The following is an 11,821-nucleotide window of genomic DNA, read 5'->3' on the forward strand; positions in this document are numbered from 1 at the left end:
CTAGTGTGCTTGGGGTCATTGTCTTGTTGAAACACCCATTTCAACGGCATGTCCTCTTCATCATAAGGCAACATGACCTCTTCAAGTATTTTGACATATCCAAACTGATCCATGATACTGGTATGCGATATATAGGCCCCACCATAGTAGGAGAAACATGCCCATATCATGATGCTTGCGCCACCATGCTTCACTGTGAACTGTGGCTTGAATTCAGAGTTTGGGGGTCATCTCACAAACTGTTTGCGGCCCTTAGACCCAAAAAGAACAATTTTACTCATCAGTCCACAAAATATTCCTCCATTTCTCTTTAGGCCACCAGTTGATGTGTTCTTTGGTAAATTGTAACCTCTTCTGCAAGTCTTTTATTTAACAGATGGACTTTGCGGGAGATTCTTGCAAATAAATTAGCTTCACACGGCGTCTTCTGTCACAGCACTTACAGGTAACTCCAGACTGTCTTTGATCATCCTGGAGCTGATCAGTGGGTGAGCCTTTGCCATTCTGGTTATTCTTCTATCCATTTTGATGGTTGTTTTCCGTTTTCTTCTATGCGTCTTTTTTTCCCCCTTTTAAAGCATTGGAGATCATTGTAGATGAACAGCCTATAATTTTTTGCACCTGCGTATACGTTTTCCCCTCTCCAATCAACTTTTTAATCAAACTACGCTGTTCTTCTGAACAATGTCTTGAACGTCCCATTTTCCTCAGGCTTTCAAAGAGAAAAGCATGTTGGCTTCATCCTTAAATAGGGACACCTGATTCACACCTGTTTGTTCCACAAAATCAAACTCACTGACTGAATGCCACACTACTATTATTGTGAAGACCCCCTTTTCTACTTTTTTTTTTTTTTTTTTTTACCAATAGTCCAATTTCATAGCCTTAAGAGTGTGCATATCATGAATGCTTGGTCTTGTTGGATCTACTGAATCTATTGGTACCTTGTTTCCCATGTAACAATAAGAAATATACTCAAAACCTGGATTAATCTTTTTAGTCACATAGCACTACTATTATTCTGAACACGACTGTACAAGTTGAAAGCTGATGAAGCAAAACAAACTGTCGTCTCACACGATGTTGATCTTTCTGGGTCTTTGGAAATCGCTCTTCCCTTGAGGCCATAACCAATGCAATTTTTTTTTTTTTTTTTTTAACTGTAAACCTTTGTACTTGTACCTTTTTTGACCAGGAGTGTTTTTAGTATTTTCCTGACACTTTTGCACATGGTGAGTAGTGATTCAGCAGTACATCACAATCTGGCAATTATCCTCAGCGACTGTTGGATCTGAAAACAATGTGCTTGCACATCCTGACTCTGGTCTGTGCAAACATGTGTGTTAACTACACTAATTAATATTATTCTGATTGTGGCACTTTAGTTTCTGTATTGTAAAAAAATGTTTTTGAAACAAGCACTATGATCCACCAAGCAAATTAATTCTTCCCTCAGCTTAAACACTAGTACAGTTCCACACTTTTTGTTTGTATGTTTTGAGGACCACAGATTGTTTTATACTCTGTACGTGTGCGGAAAATATTTTTTCTGCACAAAAATTTTTTCTGCCTTGTCTTCTTGAAGAGGCTCTAAATGAAGACTGAGGATGAATCCATCAGAGCAGAGCTTAGAAACTTTATACATTTAGGAAACAGCATTCCATTCACCACTGAAAACAGTCACACTCCTCTGTGTAATTTGTTAAAAAGTAACTAAAATGTACTGTTACAACCACATTCAGTATATATGTTAACTGCACTGTATTATTTCCCATTTCAATTCCTAATGCAGTCAATGGCTGCAAATTCCCACTAGAATGAAACCCAACTCGTAGTGGTAAAATTAAACCATATGGATTATTTATTTCAATAAAATACAATGACTGAATTGAGATACATTTAATTTATTAATAACTAATTCTCTGCTTGATTCTTGATAACCAATAAAACAGTTTGAAAGGTTCTGTACATCAGTAAGTGCTTTACACTGTTGCGAGAGTGACCATGACTGTAGAACTGACTTCAGACATTTTGAATGTTGTGGTGTCTGTGACGTTTCAGTACACTTATACAATATATACACAATGTAGCCTTTGGGTCAGGAACAAACATGAGAAAAGCCCCATGCACCACGTTGACCCACCTAAACATCCCCTGCACTCCAGTCAAACAGCAAACTGGACAAAATTCAAAGGTGCATTTTCTACATACACTTAAGAAAAACAATGAACAGAGAAACCAGGGACTCAGACAACGCAACGCTCTGGTGTGGCCAACGCCTGGTGCTTTACATTGACAGTTGCAACCAGCGCGCCACCTCCACAGATGGCTGGGAGCCAGTGCAGCACATCTCCACCCTGCTGGTGTGCTTTTCTGATGTTAATGGTCCCTATTTGTGGAGTGTATCATATTTTCTACCTGTGCGTGTTTCATATTTGTATTGGCATGTCTGGCCCCGAGTAGAGGAGGATGGGAATAGCAGTATGATATGACAATTCAGACTTCTATGGTGCCTGAGGTGGTGGGTGTGTTCCACATTTGCTCAGGGTGATGTTAGGATGGTGTGGGTCCGAGTCGTGTATTGAAACTACCCCAGTTGACTTGAATTTTGGAAGATGGAGCCCAAACTTGTTCTCCACCCCAGCAAAGGTAGCTGCTGCCAGACGGTAGCCTCCTATGTGCTCAACATTGATCGGAGGAAGCTCTGAGATGCGGGTCTTGGGTGTTGGCTCGGAACCAGCTGGACGACTAAAATTGATGACAAAGAGGAAAAAAAAAAGACGTGGTACAAGTAAAAACAAAATGTTAGCATTTGTTCTGTGACTGTGAAACCTTAATGTCAGTGAGATAGTTCAATAAAGTGTAATGCCGCGTTCACACTGGATGCCACGCGACACCAACGCCACAAATTCATGATTTTCTGCAGGAACTGCGTATGGATGACGGCCGCTTTCAGCAGTACGTCCGCGTCTCCAGGACCCAGTTTGAGGACCTCCTGTCCCGTTTGCGCACACATGTGAACAAAGAAAAAAACAACAAAAAAAACCAAAACACAAAAACAACTGGCTGCTGCTGCAGTTCTTCACTCTCCTCTCCAACTCTGTCGTAATTGTGTTATAAACCATCACCATTTGTTTTATTATACATCTGTGTAGTTAATAAAATTATCTTCACGGACGATTCGTTCCCGCGTGCACATGTGGGAAAAAAAGAACTGGCTGCTGCAGTTCATCGCTCTCCTCTCCAACTCTGTCATAATTGTGTTAAATAAATAAAGGACAAAAGGGACATAAGTCCTGCTCCCAGGCTGATTGCCAGAGACAGGACATGTCCACCATCAAGTATAAACTCCAGACAGCTCCACGTCGCTACATATCCAGTCTGTGATTGGTCATCATGGCGTAACAAGACAAAAAAGTTCAGATTTTTCAACTTGGGGAAGAGGGTGACGTGACGCGACGCAATATCGCACCAATCGCTCAAAGTCGCTTTATTCGCGTCGCATTGTGTGGCTTGAACTTTTATGGCGCCACAACGCATCCTTCCACAGGGATTACATGGCAACCTGTCACTGCGGCGTCTGGTGTGAACGCGTCATAAAACAAATCCCAGACTACATAACCCCAGTACAACATAGAAATGTGTTCTGGTTCATTCGCTTACAAACAGAATGGGACTAGTAAGCTATCAAATTAGGAGAGTTATGCTACAGCTGCTGAAAGCTCTACACAAGGAGCCACACTGTGACACACGGGCAGGTTAGACTGGTGCCGGATGATTCATGCAGCAAGATATTTGAAAATCTTCACTCATACGCCATGAAATACATGAAGTGGGCATAGGATGCCCTGGGACACTGAACATGAGCTTGATCATGTCTTTAATGGAGGACCACCTGAAGAACATTGTGATCTGCTTTGACCCAAATCAGACCATAATGTAGGTCTAACGATTTGTTGAAACTCATGAAGTGGTCACAGAAAATGACATTTGACCTTGAGCTCACCTTTGATGGAGAACCACCTGAAGAGTATTGTTTATTAGTTTGATCCTAATCAAACCATAATGTATGAATTAGTGATTAGTGATTGAGTGAGTGAGTGAGAGAGAGAGAGAATGAATGAAGTGGCCATAGAATCTACCCTTTAACCTTGAATATGACCTTGACCACATCCTTGCTTGCCTCTACTGGTGGTTGGCTCTCACTGCGGTATTGTATCACTTCCTGTTCCGGAGCACAGCAGTGTTTTTCTGTATCTGTTAGCTGTTTAATCTGCACAGTTAGATTGATCTAGTTATCTAGATTACGATTTGTTTCCCAGTGTAATCTTTATGTGCTTAACTAAAGCACTCCTTCTGCTGAATCACCTCTAAATTATTTACACATTATTCACTTTGCGTGTTTTTAGGAATCCACTAGCTTAGCGTAGCTACTAGCTCTTAGCCGATTTAGCATGGCGGCTTCTCCTCTCTCTCCCGCACTTTTCTGCTCTGGGTGTGAAATGTTTAGTTATTCCTCGGCCTCCTTTAGCAGTAACGGTACTTGTAATAAGTGTAGCTTATTCGTAGCTTTGGAGGCCAGGCTGGGCAAATTGGAGACTCGGCTCCGCACCGTGGAAAATTCTACAGCTAGCCAGGCCCCTGTAGTCGGTGCGGACCAAGGTAGCTTAGCCGCCGTTAGTTACCCCCTGGCAGATCCCGAGCAGCCGGAAAGCAGGCTGACTGGGTGACTGTGAGGAGGAAGCGTAGTTCTAAACAGAAGCCCTGTGTACACCGCCAACCCGTTCACATCTCTAACCGTTTTTCCCCACTCGACGACACACCCGCGCGAGGATCAAACTCTGGTTATTGGCGACTCTGTTTTGAGAAATGTGAAGTTAGCGACACCAGCAACCATAGTCAATTGTCTTCCGGGGCCAGAGCAGGCGACATTGAAGGAAATTTGAAACTGCTGGCTAAGGCTAAGCGTAAATTGGTAAGATTGTAATTCACGTCGGCAGTAATGACACCCGGTTACGCCAATCGGAGGTCACTAAAATTAACATTAAATCGGTGTGTAACTTTGCAAAAACAATGTCGGACTCTGTAGTTTTCTCTGGGCCCCTCCCCAATCAGACCGGGAGTGACATGTTTAGCCGCATGTTCTCCTTGAATTGCTGGCTGTCTGAGTGGTGTCCAAAAAATGAGGTGGGCTTCATAGATAATTGGCAAAGCTTCTGGGGAAAACCTGGTCTTGTTAGGAGAGACGGCATCCATCCCACTTTCGATGGAGCAGCTCTCATTTCTAGAAATCTGGCCAATTTTCTTAAATCCTCCAAACCGTGACTATCCAGGGTTGGGACCAGGAAGCAGAGTTGTAGTCTTACACACCTCTCTGCAGCTTCTCTCCCCCTGCCATCCCCTCATTACCCCATCCCCGTAGAGACGGTGCCTGCTCCCAGATTACCAATAACCAGCAAAAATCTATTTAAGCATAAAATTCAAAAAGAAAATAATATAGCACCTTCAACTGCACCACAGACCAAAACAGTTAAATGTGGTCTATTAAACATTAGGTCTCTCTCTTCTAAGTCCCGTTGGTAAATGATATAATAATTGATCAACATATTGATTTATTCTGCCTTACAGAAACCTGGTTACAGCAGGATGAATATGTTAGTTTAAATGAGTCAACACCCCCAGTCACACTAACTGTCAGAATGCTCGTAGCACGGGCCGGGGCGGAGGATTAGCAGCAATCTTCCATTCCAGCTTATTAATTAATCAAAAACCCAGACAGAGCTTTAATTCATTTGAAAGCTTGACTCTTAGTCTTGTCCATCCAAATTGGAAGTCCCAAAAACCAGTTTTATTTGTTATTATCTATCGTCCACCTGGTCGTTACTGTGAGTTTCTCTGAATTTTCAGACCTTTTCTGACTTAATGCTTAGCTCAGATAAGATAATTATAGTGGGCGATTTTAACATCCACACAGATGCTGAGAATGACAGCCTCAACACTGCATTTAATCTATTATTAGACTCTATTGGCTTTGCTCAAAAAGTAAATGAGTCCACCCACCACTTTAATCATATCTTAGATCTTGTTCTGACTTATGGTATGGAAATAGAAGACTTAACAGTATTCCCTGAAAACTCCCTTCTGTCTGATCATTTCTTAATAACATTTACATTTACTCTGATGGACTACCCAACAGTAGGGAATAAGTTTCATTACACTAGAAGTCTTTCAGAAAGCGCTGTAACTAGGTTTAAGGATATGATTCCTTCTTTATGTTCTCTAATGCCATATACCAACACAGTGCAGAGTAGCTACCTAACTCTGTAAGTGAGATAGAGTATCTCGTCAATAGTTTTACATCCTCATTGAAGACAACTTTGGATGCTGTAGCTCCTCTAAAAAAGAGAGCTTTAAATCAGAAGTGCCTGACTCCGTGGTATAACTCACAAACTCATAGCTTAAAGCAGATAACCCGTAAGTTGGAGAGGAAATGGCGTATCACTAACTTAGAAGATCTTCACTTAGCCTGGAAAAAGAGTCTGTTGCTCTATAAAAAAGCCCTCCGTAAAGCTAGGACATCTTTCTACTCATCACTAATTGAAGAAAATAAAACCCCAGTTTCTTTTCAGCACTGTAGCCAGGCTGACAAAGAGTCAGAGCTCTATTGAGCTGAGTATTCCATTAACTTTAACTAGTAATGACTTCATGACTTTCTTTGCTAACAAAATTTAACTATTAGAGAAAAAATTACTCATACCATCCCAAAGACGTATCGTTATCTTTGGCTGCTTTCAGTGATGCCGGTATTTGGTTAGACACTTTCTCTCCGATTGTTCTGTCTGAGTTATTTTCATTAGTTACTTCATCCAAACCATCAACATGTTTATTAGACCCCATTCCTACCAGGCTGCTCAAGGAAGCCCTACCATTATTTAATGCTTCGATCTTAAATATGATCAATCTATCTTTGTTAGTTGGCTATGTACCACAGGCTTTTAAGGTGGCAGTAATTAAACCATTACTTAAAAGCCATCACTTGACCCAGCTATCTTAGCTAATTATAGGCCAATCTCCAACCTTCCTTTTCTCTCAAAAATTCTTGAAAGGGTAGTTGTAAAACAGCTAACTGATCATCTGCAGAGGAATGGTCTATTTGAAGAGTTTCAGTCAGGTTTTAGAATTCACATAGTACAGAAACAGCATTAGTGAAGGTTACAAATGATCTTCTTATGGCCTCGGACAGTGGACTCATCTCTGTGCTTGTTCTGTTAGACCTCAGTGCTGCTTTTGATACTGTTGACCATAAAATTTTATTACAGAGATTAGAGCATGCCATAGGTATTAAAGGCACTGTGCTGCGGTGGTTTGAATCATATTTGTCTAATAGATTACAATTTGTTCATGTAAATGGGGAATCTTCTTCACAGACTAAAGTTAATTATGGAGTTCCACAAGGTTCTGTGCTAGGACCAATTTTATTCACTTTATACATGCTTCCCTTAGGCAGTATTATTAGACGGTATTGCTTAAATTTTCATTGTTACGCAGATGATACCCAGCTTTATCTATCCATGAAGCCAGAGGACACACACCAATTAGCTAAACTGCATGATTGTCTTACAGACATAAAGACATGGATGACCTCTAATTTCCTGCTTTTAAACTCAGATAAAACTGAAGTTATTGTACTTGGCCCCACAAATCTTAGAAACATGGTGTCTAACCAGATCCTTACTGTGGATGGCATTACCCTGACCTCTAGTAATACTGTGAGAAATCTTGGTCATTTTGATCAGGATATGTCATTCAAAGCGCATATTAAACAAATATGTAGGACTGCTTTTTTGCATTTATGCAATATCTCTAAAATCAGAAAGGTCTTGTCTCAGAGTGATGCTGAAAAACTAATTCATGCATTTATTTCCTCTAGGCTGGACTATTGTAATTCATTATTATCAGGTTGTCCTAAAAGTTCCCTAAAAAGCCTTCAGTTAATTCAAAATGCTGCAGCTAGAGTACTGACGGGGACTAGAAGGAGAGAGCATATCTCACCCATATTGGCCTCTCTTCATTGGCTTCCTGTTAATTCTAGAATAGAATTTAAAATTCTTCTTCTTACTTATAAGGTTTTGAATAATCAGGTCCCATCTTATCTTAGGGACCTCGTAGTACCATATCACCCCAATAGAGCGCTTCGCTCTCAGACTGCAGGCTTACTTGTAGTTCCTAGGTTTGTAAGAGTAGAATGGGAGGCAGAGCCTTCAGCTTTCAGGCTCCTCTCCTGTGGAACCAGCTCCCAATTCAGATCAGGGAGACAGACACCCTCTCTACTTTTAAGATTAGGCTTAAAACTTTCCTTTTTGCTAAGCTTATAGTTAGGGCTGGATCAGGTGACCCTGAACCATCCCTTAGTTATGCTGCTATAGACGTAGACTGCTGGGGGGTTCCCATGATGCACTGTTTTCTTTCTCTTTTGCTCTGTATGCCACCACTGCATTTAATCATTAGTGATCGATCTCTGCTCCCCTCCACAGCATGTCTTTTTCCTGGTTCTCTCCCTCAGCCCCAACCAGTCCCAGCAGAAGACTGCTCCTCCCTGAGCCTGGTTCTGCTGGAGGTTTCTTCCTGTTAAAAGGGAGTTTTTCCTTCCCACTGTAGCCAAGTGCTTGCTCACAGGGGGTCGTTTTGACCGTTGAGGTTTTACATAATTATTGTATGGCCTTGCCTTACAATATAAAGCGCCTTGGGGCAACTGTTTGTTGTGATTTGGCGCTATATAAAAAAATTGATTGATTGATTGATTGATTGACAGAGGTCCATGTGTTTGGTAGTCATGGTCTTGACAAGATGGGAACAGAGGGCTAACACATGAAAAAGCAGTTCAAAGACTTTTTTAACCACTTGCCATGAAACCCATGTGCACAAACAGAACTTGAAATTTCTGAAGAAAAGATGAACTTACTGTCCTCCAAAATCGATGTAGAACCATCTCTGTAAGAGCTCATAAGTCACCAGTCACACCAAACTGAGGAGATGACCGACACATACGAGCTGGAGAGGAGACACAAACCAACATGGTTAAAACAGTAAAATAATGTGACACACAACTGCTGACATGGTAGAGGTCTCCACACACCTCCTGCTCCCTTCCACAAAGCGCGGAAACCCTCCTCTTTCAATATCTTCCTGAAACAATTGATGACTCCTGAGTAGGTGGACTGGCCTGCCCTGGCTGCTACTTGCAGACGTGTCTTGACAACATCCGCAGGCGTCACAAGGGAGGCCGCAGGGATACCTGGTTAATTGAGTATGCAGACAAAATGAGATGTGTTCATATGATCACTGACTGACTGCTACCGCTTATGACTGTAATATAAATAAACCTGCAATGGCGCCGGCAGTGAGGAGTTGCAAAGGTCCCAGTCTGCCTTGATCGTCAGCTAGCTGAGCCTTGGTGTGGCATACACTGGAAAATAAATGGCTGAGAAAGGGATGTCTCTCAGGAAACATGCTTTAGCACCCTAGAACATAACACACAAAAGAACAAGCAGGTATCAACTGTTTGGTGTAAATTAGTAGTAGATTGTCGTTTAATGTCTTTCCAGCATCTGGCTATTTCACAACAAAATGGGGGTGAAAACATTCAAAGAAATGACCTAAAATAAATGCAACTGCATTGATAAGATTCTTCAGATCCTCAAGCAATAAAAAGTGAAAGTTTTTGGATGGACCTTCTTAAAAACGTTGTTCAATGTACAGGTAGAATAAAGCAGTTTGCTAGTAGCACTAAGAGCAAGACAAGAAAGTAAAATATGCTTCATCAAAACATTCTACAGAGACGGCATGGTGGTGGTTCTTAACCCTTTAATTTTTTAAAAAGTCATCAGTGAGCCTTGAATGACCATACAGCACCTGGTGTACTGACTTGATCATGTCAGATTTGAAAGTTAAGTAATAGTCTCTTATTGATAGCATTTTTCAAAATGGCCATCATATTTAATTTGCCATTTCCATGAAATTTACGTGAACAGTAGAGGTCTGAGGCTGGGATTTGACATTCAATGATGTCTTCAGTAAGGGCTCAAGAATCTGTCTGCTCTTAACCAGAGAGGCCAATATGGCCCAGGACCCACCAGAAACCTAACAAGTTCTAATGTTTCTAAATTAAGAGATTTTACTTAGATGATCAGCACTTAAAAACCCTAGTGCCTGTAGACACGACTGTGAGTCTGTAAAATTTAAAGAGAGCTGTTGTTGGGTACTCTATATATTCCAGGGCCAAAACTGTAAGAACATGTGGGAAAGACTGCAGAATGGTGTAAATAATAGGAAACAGTTTTCACCATTAAAATATCTTTGTGCTAACTTCATAATCATCCTGTAGGGAAGCCTTGAACAGAACTGAAGACACAGTACCTTATAAAGGCCAAGGAAGCCCAGATCACGGATCACGGTTAGTGCGCTGACTCGAGGTCCTGTAGTGATCTCCCCTGCCACCTGCAGGCGAATCTTCACAATCTCCAAAGGATTAGTGAAGATCACTTGGGAAGCTCCGGCCTGGAGAAAATGGCAAATGTTTGTTTATGCTCTTACTCCAAACATCATTATTGCAACATCACAAGATCATCACTTATTAATCCTCTGACCCCACAAGTCACTGGCAGGACAGAGAGGAATGTTAAAATAAATACTATATATTTATATAACAGCTGAGTGGATCCTTGTCATTTGATTGGCGCTTTGTATGTCGCATGACATGGATTAATTCATCCCATTTGTGTGTGTTGCTTGCATTTTAGAGTGCGGCTTGGTTCCATTTAGAGTGCAAATTTGGTTCCATAAATTTGGTACCATTGCACTCTACGCACGTACGCACATGTAATCCGCACGCATGTGATCGCACACACAAAACAAATCCATTGTGCTGTCTGAGGCTGTTAGCAGGGAGAAAGAAAGGTGGACTCATTTCTGACGTGATTTTTTTCCCACTGCACTGAGGCTATACAGTCTTTTTTTTTGGTAGTACATGACCAGGTGTGCTTTGTGTTCCTTGTGTGCGCGTATGGGGACAACGACTCTCCTGAGACAATTTGATAAGTCAAAGTCAGCTTATTGTCAATGCTATACATGCTCGACATACAGCACAGATGAATTTCAGTCCTCTCAGACCCACGTGCAGAGTATAGAATAAAACTACTAAGCTAAGTAAAAAATTACTTAAATTTACTGATTTACAAATAAAAATAATACAAAATAGTGTAAACAGTGTAGGTCGTGTAAGTATACAACCCCTGGCAATAATTATGGAATCACTGGCCTCGGAGGATGTTCATTCAGTTGTCTAATTTTGTAGAAAAAAAGCAGATCACAGACATGACACATATATATATATATATACATACACACACACACACACACACACACACACACACACACACACACACACACACACACACACACACACACTCTATATATGATTTATATATAACTTTCTCTGATATATATAACTTTTTCTCTGATATTGATTATTGATACACCATATGTGATTTAATATATTGTAATTTTCTCTGATATATAACTACTATTGTTATGTTTGATGTAGAAATATAATGTATTCATTAGCAGTATTTTGTTTATATATGTAAATATTTAGATATAGCCTAATCATGTATTGACTCTTCAAATTACTAAAATATTTGACTTTATCTGCCACTATATGCTTCTCTATCTATATTAGTGTGTGTGTGTGTGTGTGTGTGGTGTGTGTGTGTGTGTGTGTGTGTGTGTGTGTGTGTGTGTGTGTGTGTGTGTGTGTGTGTGT

At 40.9% G+C, this 11,821-nt stretch overlaps 1 long non-coding RNA gene across 1 annotated transcript; it reads right to left on the reverse strand.

Moving 5' to 3' along the window:
• Nucleotides 1–1,838: 1,838 nt before the first annotated feature.
• Nucleotides 1,839–10,591, reverse strand: LOC117522145. Its single transcript, XR_004564151.1, has 5 exons — nt 10,417–10,591; nt 9,384–9,521; nt 9,137–9,295; nt 8,963–9,051; nt 1,839–2,748 (listed from the first exon to the last, which is right to left on the reverse strand). It is a non-coding gene; the product is annotated as an uncharacterized LOC117522145 (long non-coding RNA).
• Between the last annotated feature and the right edge of the window lie 1,230 nt (nt 10,592–11,821).

The sequence above is a fragment of the Thalassophryne amazonica genome, chromosome 12 (genome assembly GCF_902500255.1).
Source record: "Thalassophryne amazonica chromosome 12, fThaAma1.1, whole genome shotgun sequence".
In the NCBI taxonomy this organism is placed as follows: Eukaryota; Metazoa; Chordata; class Actinopteri; order Batrachoidiformes; family Batrachoididae; genus Thalassophryne; species Thalassophryne amazonica.